This window comes from Mesoplodon densirostris, chromosome 4, assembly GCF_025265405.1.
Source record: "Mesoplodon densirostris isolate mMesDen1 chromosome 4, mMesDen1 primary haplotype, whole genome shotgun sequence".
NCBI classification, from domain to species: domain Eukaryota; kingdom Metazoa; phylum Chordata; class Mammalia; order Artiodactyla; family Ziphiidae; genus Mesoplodon; species Mesoplodon densirostris.
The window spans coordinates 85,401,640-85,413,733 of NC_082664.1; the positions used below are offsets into that span (position 1 = coordinate 85,401,640).

Genomic DNA, 12,094 nt, shown 5'->3' on the forward strand with positions numbered 1-12,094 from the left:
GGCCACTCTTCATCGCAGCGCACGGGCCTCTCACTGTTGCGGCCTCTCTTGTTGTGGAGCACAGGCTCCGGATGCACAGGCTCAGCAGCCATGGCTTACTAGGCCCAGCCGCTCCGTGGCATGTGGGATCCTCCCAGACCAGGGCTCGAACCCGTGTCCCCTGCATTAGCAGGCAGATTCTCAACCACTGCACCACCAGGGAAGCCCTGTGCTAGCTAATTTTTATCCAAAACTTCCTGGAGCTACACTAAAAGCAGATAATAGAAAATGGAATAAAAAAATAGGCAACCTCTGGCTCTTAGATAGTGCTTAGTAATTTTTCCTTACATTTTTCTCCCATAATGAACAGTATAAGAAGGCATTCTTCCAGCTTAAAAACACTTTGTGTTCCCAAAGTTTTAAAGTTAGTTGTGTAGTGCTCAGGATCCATTTCCCTATAGAAATAATAAACAGGATGATAGGGTTCCCAGGCAGAGTGGGGCTAAAAGAAGGAGAGGCTCTGGGGATTAAGGACTCCCAGAGAGGTCCTACTCAGTCTGTAGGTCTACCTAGCTCTCCAAAGGTCTACTTTCTTCACAGTGTTTAAAAGAATTACTCTTCTCCTTGTACCAGTAGTCCACTCATTTAACTAATGTTAATGCCCTGTGCTGGGAAGGCAGGAATACAGAAATGTGGAATAGAACAGATTCTCGAAGCTTTCTCCAATCACCCGTTCCTTAATCATATACCTCCCGGGATTTGCTTAGGGATTTTACCTCTTATAACCATGGGAAAATAGGTATGATGGTTAATTTAATGTGTCAACTTGACAGGTCGCCCAGATATCTAGCCAAACATTATTCTGGGTGTGTCTATGAGGATATTTCTGGATGAGATTAACATTTGAATCTGTAGACTGAGTAAAGGGATTGCCTTCCTTATTGTGGGTGAGCTTCATCTAATCAGTTGAAGATCTGGCTAGAACATAAAAGCTGAGTAAGAGGATTTCCTCTGCCTGACAACCTTCGAGCTGGTATATAATCTTTTCCCTGCCTTCAGATTTGAAACATTGGCTCTTCTGAGTGTTAAGCCTGGTGGCCTTCAGACTGGAAGGACACCATCAGCTCTCTTGGTTCTCAGGCCTTTAGACGGGACTAGAACAACACCATCTACAATCCTGGGTCTCCAGCTTGCCAACTGCCGATCTTGGGACTTAGCCTCCAAAACTGCATGATGATAAATCTCTGTGGTAATTTTTAAAAGCCTATTTCCTTCTCTGTTTTTTCTCTTACACTCCTGTGGTGTGGTGATAGGCAAAATTTACGTGCAGGTGCTAATAACATCTTTCCATACCTGTAGAATGAAATAAGATCCATTTCTGTTCCAAAGAATTCCTGGATTCCAACTTTCTTGGGCATTTATTGAAGAGCAGGAAGGGAGCTGGGTAGGGGACAGAAGAGATGGAATAGGACTTGGGATAATTGCAAAGCCCAAGGGGAAGGTGGGGAAAAGTAAGGAGGAGCCTATGGGTTTATTTCCCCTTCCTTCTTGCTTTTCATCATTGAAGGTCTCTTCCTCCTGCCTCCTGTCCCCAACACTACACTCTCACATGTCCCTGCATGGCCTCTCACTAAAGATGGAGAGAAGAGAAAAGCTGGAAGTGTTTTGAGTCAGTAAGCCCAAGCAGCAGTGTGCTGAGGAAAGAGGGATCCTTATGGCCCCGGGCTACCCATCTGGAATAAGTAGTTCTATTTCCAAATGGCTAATCCTATACCTATACAAAAGACACAGACAATGCAGGTTATTATGTAAACATTACTAGTGTTCAATGGAATCTCATTCACCTCTTTTTCCAGGCACACAGAAGACTATTTTTCTTGGCTGTCCTTGCAAATGGGCAGGGCCATGTGACTATAATGACTAATGATATGTGAGCAGAAGTGACGAGTCATTTCTGAGCTGTGGAAGTGAAAAGCTTGTTGTGATTTTCAAGTCTCTCTGCTGCCCTGCCATTGTGATTGTGGAAGGGGACTTGTGTTGAAGAGCTGAAATACTGAAGCAGCCTGTGTTTCTGAGCCACCATATTGTGTGTGGGGGGGTGGGGAAGGGGGGTTGCGGATGCCTTAGAGACCACCCAGACATAACAACAAATTTTATATAAGCAAGGAATAAACCTTTATTATACTAAACAACCAAGATTTTTGGAGCTGCTCATTATCACAGTATAACCCAGCCTATCCTGGCAGATAGAGTCATGAAAACTGGGGCCTGCATATTTAAGAGAGCATAGACTTTATTTCCTGGGAATGGAAGATATTGAGTTAGGGCTTTAAAAAAAATCTCTGTGTATATTGGTGGCAATAAGGATATCCTAGGTCCTTGTAAAATGAAAGTGGTAGCTGATAATAAAGTCTCTGGGCATCTTTGAATTGAACTACTGGAATATTTCATGTCCAAAAACATACTGGTCTCCAATAAATTTATGTCATTTAAATAGCTTTTTTGGGGGAGTACTTAAGCTTAGTATACTCAGATTGTCTCTTTACACAGGCAAACCTACCAACTCCCTCAAGATAAAGAGTCTAGTATACGGGGCAGAGGGAAGGGGGGCAGTGTGATGTTGGTGTCAGTTTGACCTGGGTTTGAATGCCTGCTCCTCTATTTCCACTTGTGACACTGGGTAGTTACATGACCTCTCTAAGCTCAGTTTCCTCCTCTACCAAATAACGATAAAAATGCCTATACTGCAAGGCTGTTCAGAGGACAATAAAATACCAAATTAATGAAAATCCCTAACAGTACCTGGCACATCATAGGAAATCAATGAAACGTAACTATATAAGATTGATTCCTGTTTATTGATGCTTAAAGACAACAAATAGGGGAAAAAAAGGGAAAAAAGCATCATCTTTCAACATTTTAAAGCATTCTCTCTTTGTAGATATAAATAAAGCACTGCCTAACAAGTCCTGTATTTCAAAAAATGGAAGAACCACTTACTTTGCAATTAACAAAGGACAAAATGGCTTTTGGTTAAAGATTTAGAAGTCTAGACTTCCGGGTAAGATGGCGGAAGAGTAAGACGCGGAGATCACCTTCCTCCCCACAGACACACCAGAAATACAGCTACACGTGGAACAACTCCTACAGAACACCTACTGAACGCTGGCAGAAGACCCCAGACCTCCCAAAAGGCAAGAAACTCCCCACATACCTGGGTAGGGCAAAGCGGAGAGATTCCCGCACAGAGGAGCGGTGCCGAGCGGCACTCACCAGCCCGAGAGGCTTGTCTGCTCCCCCGCCGGGGCGGGCGGCGCTGGAGCTGAGGCTCGGGCTTCGGTCAGAGCGCAGCGAGAGGACTGGGGCTGGCGGCGAGAACTCAGCCTGAAGGGGGCTAATGTGCCACAGCTAGCCGGGAGGGAGTCCGGGAAAACTCTGGAGCTGCCGAAGAGGCAGGAGACTTTTTCTTCCCTCTTGGTTTCCTGGTGCGCGAGGAGAGGGGATTAAGAGCGCCGCGTAAAGGAGCTCCAGAGACGGGCGCGAGTCGCGGCTGAAAGCGCGGAGCCCAGAGACGGGCGTGGGACGCTGGGGTTGCTGCTGCCGCCGCCAAGAAGCCTGTGTGCGAGCGCAGGTCACTGCCCACACCACCCTTCCGGGAGCCTGTGCAGCCTGCCACTGCCGGGGTCCCGGGATCCAGGGGCGGCTTCCCTGGGAGAACGCACGACGCGCCTCGGGCTGGTGCAACGTCACGCCGACCTCTGCCGCTGCAGGCTCGCCCCGCACTCCGTGCCCCTCCCTCCCGCCGGGCCTGAGTGAGCCAGAGCCCCCGAAGAGGCTGCTCCTTTAACCCTGTCCTGTCTGAGCGAAAAACAGACGCCCTCCAGCGACCTACACGCAGAGGCGGGGCCAAATCCAAAGCTGAGACCCAGGAGCTGTGAGAACAAAGAAGAGAAAGGGAAACCTCTCCCAGCAGCCTCAGAAGCAGCGGATTAAAGCTCCACAATCAACTTGATGTACCCTGCATCTGTGGAATACATGAATAGACAACAAATCATCCCAAATTGAGGAGCCAGGAGTCAGTGCTGTGCCTCTGAGGTGGGAGAGCCAACTTCAGGACACTGGTCCACAAGAGACCTCCCAGCTCCACATAATATCAAACGGCGAAAATCTTCCAGAGATCTCCATCTCAACACCAGCACCCAGCTTCACTCAACGACCAGCAAGCTACAGTGCTGGACACCCTATGCCAAACAACTAGCAAGACAGGAACACAACGCCACGCATTAGCAGAGAGGTGGCCTAAAATCATAAAAAGTCCGCAGACACCCCAAAACACACCACCAGACGTGGACCTGCCCACCAGAAAGACAAGATCCAGCCTCATCCACCAGAACACAGGCACTAGTCCCCTCCACCAGGAAGCCTACACAACCCACTAAACCAACCTTAGCCACTGGGGACAGACACCAAAAACAACGGGAACTACGAACCTGCAGCCTGCAAAAAGGAGACCCCAAACACAGTAACATAAGCAAAATGAGAAGACAGAAAAACACACAGCAGGAGAAGGAGCAAGATAAAAACCCACCAGACCTAACAAATGAAGAGGTAATAGGCAGTCTACCTGAAAAAGAATTCAGAATAATGATGGTAAAGATGATCCAAGATTCTATTTCCCAGATCCAAAATCTTGGAAATAGAATAGACAAAATGCAAGAAACAGTTAACAAGGACCTAGAAGAACTAAAGATGAATGAAGCATTGATTAAAAACACAATAAATGAAATAAAAAATACTCTAGATGGGATCAATAGCAGAATAACTGAGGCAGAAGAATGGATAAGTGAGGTGGAAGATAAAATAGTGGAAATAACTGCTGCACAGCAAAATAAAGAAAAAAGAATGAAAAGAACAGAGGACAGTCTCAGAGACCTTTGGGACAACATTAAATGCACCAACATTCGAATTATAGGGGTTCCAGAAGAAGAAGAGAAAAAGAAAGGGACTGAGAAAATATTTGAAGAGATTATAGTTGAAAACTTCCCTAATATGGGAAAAGAAATAGTTAATCAAGTCCAGGAGGCACAGAGAGTCCCATACAGAATAAATCCAAGGAGAAATACACCAAGACACATATTAATCAAACTGTCAAAAATTAAACACAAAGAAATCATATTAAAAGCAGCAAGGCAAAAACAACAAATACCACACAAGGGAATCCCCATCAAGATAACAGCTGATCTCTCAGCAGAAACTCTACAAGCCAGAAGGGAGTGGCAGGACATAATTAAAGTGATGAAGGAGAAAAACCTGCAACCAAGATTACTCTACCCAGCAAGGATCTCATTCAGATTTGATGGAGAAATTAAAACGTTTACAGAGAAGCAAAATCTGAGAGAATTCAGCACCACCAAACCAGCTTTACAACAAATGCTAAAGGAACTTCTCTAGGCAAGAAACACAACAGAAGGAAAAGAACTACAATAACGAACCCAAAACAATTAAGAAAATGGGAATAGGAACATACATATCAATAATTACCTTAAATGTAAATGGACTAAATGCTCCCACCAAAAGACACAGACTGGCTGAATGGATACAAAAACAAGACCCATATATATGCTGTCTACAAGAGACCCACTTCAGACCTAGAGACACATACAGACTGAAAGTAAGGGGATGGAAAAAGATATTCCATGCAAATGGAAACCAAAAGAAAGCTGGAGTAGCAATTCTCATATCAGACAAAATAGACTTTAAAATAAAGACTACTAGAAGAGACAAAGAAGGACACTACATAATGATCAAGGGATCGATCCAAGAAGAAGATATAACAATTGTAAATATTTATGCACCAAACATAGGAGCACCCCAATACATAAGGGAAATATTAACAGCCATAAAAGGAGAAATCGACAGTAACACAATCATAGTAGGGGACTTTAACACCCCACTTTCACCAATGGCCAGGTCATCCAAAATGAAAATAAATAAGGAAACACAAGCTTTAAATGATACATTAAACAAGATGGACTTAATTGATATTTATAGGACATTCCATCCAAAAACAACAGAATACACATTTTTCTCAAGTGCTCATGGAACATTCTCCAGGATAGATCATATCTTGGGTCACAAATCAAGCCTTGGTAAATTTAAGAAAATTGAAATTGTATCAAGTATCTTTTCTGACCACAATGCTATGAGACTAGATATCAATTACAGGAAAAGAGCTGTAAAACATACAAACACATGGAGGCTAAACAATACACTACTTAATAACGAAGTGATCACTGAAGAAAGCAAAGAGGAAATTAAAAAATACCTAGAAACAAATGACAATGGAGACACGACGACCCAAAACCTATGGGATGCAGCAAAAGCAGTTCTAAGAGGGAAGTTTATGGCAATACAATCCCACCTTAAGAAACAGGAAACATCTCGAATAAACAACCTAACCTTGCACCTAAAGCAATTAGAGAAAGAAGAACAAAAACATCCCAAAGTTAGCAGAAGGAAAGAAATCATAAAAATCAGATCAGAAATAAATGAAAAAGAAATGAAGGAAACGATAGCAAAGATTAATAAAACTAAAAGCTGGTTCTTTGAGAAGATAAACAAAATTGATAAACCATTAGCCAGACTCATCAAGAAAAAAAGGGAGAAGACTCAAATCAATAGAATTAGAACTGAAAAAGGAGAAGTAACAACTGACACTGCAGAAATACAAAAGATCATGAGAGATTACTATAAGCAACTCTATGCCAATAAAATGGACAACCTGGAAGAAATGGACAAATTCTTAGAAATGCACAACCTGCCAAGACTGAATCAGGAAGAAATAGAAAATATGAACAGACCAATCACAAGCCCTGAAATTAAAACTCATAAAAAATCTTCCGACAAACAAAAGCCCAGGACCAGATGGCTTCACAGGGGAATTCTATCAAGCATTTAGAGAAGAGCTAACACCTATCCTTCTGAAACTCTTCCAAAATATAGCAGAGGGAGGAACACTCCCAAACTCATTCTATGAGGCCACCATCACCTTGATACCAAAACCAGACAAGGATGTCACAAAGAAAGAAAACTACAGGCCAATATCACTGATGAACATAGATGCAAAAATCCTCAACAAAATACTAGCAACCAGAATCCAACAGCACATTAAAAGGATCATACACCATGATCAAGTGGGGTTTATTCCAGGAATGCAAGGATTCTTCAATATACGCAAATCAATCAACGTGATACACCATATTAACAAACTGAAGGAGAAAAACCATATGATCATCTCAATAGATGCAGAGAAAGCTTTTGACAAAATTCAACACCCATTTATGATAAAAACCCTGCAGAAAGTAGGCATAGAGGGAACTTTCCTCAACATAATAAAGGCCATATATGACAAACCCACAGCCAGCATCGTCCTCAATGGTGAAAAACTGAAACCATTTCCACTAAGATCAGGAACAAGACAAGGTTGCCCACTCTCACCACTCTTATTCAACATAGTTTTGGAAGTTTTAGCCACAGCAATCAGAGAAGAAAAGGAAATAAAAGGAATCCAAATGGGAAAAGAAGAAGTAAAGCTGTCACTGTTTGCAGATGACATGATACTATACATAGAGAATCCTAAAGATGCTACCAGAAAACTACTAGAGCTAATCAATGAATTTGGTAAAGTTGCAGGATACAAAATTAATGCACAGAAATCTCTGGCATTCCTATATACTAATGATGAAAAATCTGAAAGTGAAATCAAGGAAACACTCCCATTTACCATTGCAACAAAAAGAATAAAATATCTAGGAATAAACCTACCTAAGGAGACAAAAGACCTGTATGCAGAAAATTATAAGACACTGCTGAAAGAAATTAAAGATGATACAAATATATGGAGAGATGTACCATGTTCTTGGATTGGAAGAATCAACATTGTGAAAATGACTCTACTACCCAAAGCAATCTACAGATTCAATGCAATCCCTATCAAACTACCAATGGCATTTTTCACAGAACTAGAACAAAAAATTTCACAATTTGTATGGAAACACAAAAGACCCCGAATAGCCAAAGCAATCTTGAGAACGAAAAACGGAGCTGGAGGAATCAGGCTCCCTGACTTCAGACTATACTACAAAGCTACAGTAATCAAGACAGTATGGTACTGGCACAAAAACAGAAAGATAGATCAATGGAACAGGATAGAAAGCCCAGAGATAAACCCACGGACATATGGTCACCTTATCTTTGATAAAGGAGGCAGGAATGTACAGTGGAGAAAGGACAGTCTCTTCAATAAGTGGTGCTGGGTAAACTGGACAGGGACATGTAAAAGTATGAGATTAGATCACTCCCTAACACCATACACAAAAATAAGCTCAAAATGGATTAAAGACCTAAATGTAAGGCCAGACACTATCAAACTCCTAGAGGAAAACATAGGCAGAACACTCTATGACATAAATCACAGCAAGATCTTTTTTGACCCACCTCCTAGAGAAATGGAAATAAAGACAAAAATAAACACATGGGACCTAATGAAACTTCAAAGCTTTTGCACAGCAAAGGAAACCATAAACAAGACCAAAAGACAACCCTCAGAATGGGAGAAAATATTTGCAAATGAAGCAACTGACAAAGGATTAATCTCCAAAATTTATAAGCAGCTCATGCAGCTCAATAGCTAAAAAACAAACAACCCAATCCAAAAATGGGCAGAAGACCTAAATAGACATTTCTCCACAGAAGATATACAGACTGCCAACAAACACATGAAAGGATGCTCAACATCTTTACTCATTAGAGAAATGCAAATCAAAACTACAATGAGATATCATCTCACACCAGTCAGAATGGCCATCATCAAAAAATCTAGAAACAATAAATGCTGGAGAGGGTGTGGAAAAAAGGGAACACTCTTGCACTGCTGGTGGGAATGTGAATTGGTACAGCCACTATGGAGAACGGTATGGAGGTTCCTTAAAAAACTACAAATAGAACTACCATATAACCCAGCAATCCCACTACTGGGCATATACCCTGAGAAAACCATAATTCAAAAAGAGACATGTACCAAAATGTTCATAGCAGCCCTATTTACAATAGCCCGGAGATGGAAACAACCTAAGTGTCCATCATCGGATGAATGGGTAAAGAAGATGTGGCACATATATACAATGGAATATTACTCAGCCATAAAAAGAAATGAAATTGAGCTATTTGTAATGAGGTGGATGGACCTAGAGTCTGTCATACAGAGTGAAGTAAGTCAGAAAGAGAAAGACAAATACTGTATGCTGACACATATATATGGAATTTAAGAAAAAAAAAATGTCATGAAGAACATAGGGGTAAGACAGGAATAAAGACACAGACCTACTAGAGCATGGCCTTGAGGATATGGGGAGGGGGAAGGGTAAGCTGTGACAAAGTGAAAGAGTGGCATGGACATATATACACTACCAAACGTAAGGTAGATAGCTAGTGGGAAGCAGCCGCATAGCACAGGGAGATCAGCTCGGTTCTTTGTGACCGCCTGGAGGGGTGGGATAGGGAGGGTGGGAGGGAGACGCAAAAGGGAGGGGATATGGGAACATATGTATATGTATAACTGATTAAATTTGTAAAATAAAAAAAATTTTTTTAAATAAATAAATTAAAAAAAAAAAAAGATTTAGAAGTCTACAATTTAGCCTTTACACTATTGGGCTAAATACGTTTATTTTATGGCTCTTAGGTTGGGGTATGTTAAATTACCATCAAAGAAATTATCTGTTTAAAAAAGCTAATGCTAATAATTTACTAATTATAGTAAGGTAATTAGTATAATAATTTACTAATTATATTTACTAATAATTTGCATATTCCAAATTATCTCAATATGTGGACTGGGAAATGGTTTTCTACTGATATGAATCTATAACTCCTAATGCAGTTTCCCTATTTGTAATAGTCCTTGCACCTATAGATTGCTATTAAATTCATCAAAAATATCTGGAAGGTGAGAGATTGAATACCCCTTCCCCCAGAAAGCCTCAGTAATTTCATATACACAGACACATAAACACATGCACACACACATATACACATAGTGATTATAAAGCAACCTGACTAATTTTTTAATAGCAAGTATGCCAAAACTAAAATATCCATGAATATTATCACCTTTAAAGGAGTCACCTTGGGAAGCTGTTTAACTGTTGAAGAATATCATGATTTCTTAACACTTATTTGGGTCTCTCTTTTATAACTAACTTCAGAAGTTGGAATATTCTTTCCTGTATCATAAAAGGAAACATTCTTTTGCTGATGGTAACAAATATGTCCTTTAAGAATAAATTTGGGGCTTCCCTGGTGGCGCAGTGGTTGAGAGTCCGCCTGCCGATGCAGGGGACACGGGTTCGTGCCCCGATCCCGGAAGATCCCACATGCCGCGGAGCGGCTGGGCCCGCGAGCCATGGCCGCGGAGCCTGTGTGTCCGGAGCCTGTGCTCCGCAACGGGAGAGGCCACAGCAGTGAGAGGCCCGCGTACAGCAAAAAAAAAAAAAAAAAAAAAAAAAGAATAAATTTGAATTTTTTGATAGAGCCAAATGTTATCTAGGACCAATTCTGGTGAATTAAGTGATCAGACAGTATCTTCTTTGCTAAAAGATGAGATATGACTATAAAATACTACGACTCACAGTCTGACTTGTAAGTAATGGCACAGCTTTGGAATAAAAATATATACTTAACTTATTCCAGAATTTAAAGGACAAGATTCATTTGGGTATATAAGTATTTAAATGCATACAAATACCCACAAATTGATGCAAAAAAAAGCAATTTTTATTTCATAATTTCTTGAGCACCAGGAGCCACCTTGCCTTTCCTACTCCCGCCAGGCCACAGAGAGCTTTTAGAACAATTAAGTGCTTTTACCTCCTACAAGGAGACAGGAAAGAGGACAGGGCCAAAAAAGTATTCAAAGAAGTAATGGCTGAAAATTTCCCATATTTGGCAAAAATCATAAGCCTACAGATTCAAGAAGCTAAGTGAGCGCTAAACATGATAAACCCAAAGAAATCTATACCAAGACACATGATAATCAAACTTCTGGACACTGACAAAGTAAAAAAGTCTTTAAAAGTAGCCATAGAGAAATGCCACTTTACCTATAGGGGAAAAACAATGTGAATGATAGCAGAGCTCTAACTGAAACCACAAAGGCCAGAAAGAAGTGGCACAACATTTTCAAGGGCTGAAAGAAAAGAACCACTGACCCCAAATTCTATATCCAGTGAAAATATCCTTCAGCAATGAAAGGGAATGTAGTTTTAAAATTTGGGTACAACGACCAACAGTCTGGAAGTTTTTCTCTGGGAAGTTGAGGGTAAACAGCAAGATCAGGAGATGTACTTTTGGGGAGTGGGGAGGTCATGAGGAAGTAGAGTCTCTTCCTTGGAGAACTGATCAAAGGGTTTAGGGAGGGCCTGGAGAATAAGGAAGTCTTGGGATGTCCTGACAAATTGTTTGTGAACCCCAGTTACACAAAAACAATCTTACCAGTCTGGATGCTCCAAGAGTTTAGAAGTTATCTGCCGGAAGCCAGTCAAGTACCAGTCTTTACTTTCAAATGATCCAAGACTGCTGAGTTATTTCACGTAAGGCAACCAAATGCAATGTGTGGACCTTGTTTGGATCCTAGTACAAACAAAGCACTGTAAAACAAAACAAAACAACAACAACAACCTTTTCCTTTTAACAGATTATTAGAGTATAATTGACATACAATAAATTGCAGATATTTTACAGTTTGATCAGTTTTGATATATGCAAACACCTGTGAAACTATCATCACAATCAAGATAATGAATATATCCATCACTCCTAGGAGTTTTGTCTTGTCCCTCTGGAATCCCTCCCTTTGGCTCATCTCTGTCATCCTGACACCAGGCAATGGCTTATCTTCTATTACTAAGTTTGTATTTTTAGAATTTTATATAAATGGAATCATACAATATGTACTCTTTTGTCTGGCTTCTCTCACTCAGCATAATTATTCTGAGATTCATCCATGTTATTATTATATAGATAGCATATTTCTTTTCTTTGCTGAATAGTGTTCCAT

At 40.9% G+C, this 12,094-nt stretch overlaps 1 protein-coding gene across 1 annotated transcript in view; it reads right to left on the bottom strand.

Moving 5' to 3' along the window:
• Nucleotides 1-12,094, bottom strand: part of GPR176 (G protein-coupled receptor 176) — a 115,899-nt gene that overhangs the window by 102,360 nt on the left and 1,445 nt on the right. The window contains exons 2-3 of the mRNA XM_060096585.1: nucleotides 11,530-11,684; nucleotides 1,333-1,419 (exon numbers count right to left, since the gene is read on the bottom strand). The gene's annotated coding sequence lies outside the window, so the exon portion shown is untranslated. The remainder of the gene's footprint in view (nucleotides 1-1,332; nucleotides 1,420-11,529; nucleotides 11,685-12,094) is intronic.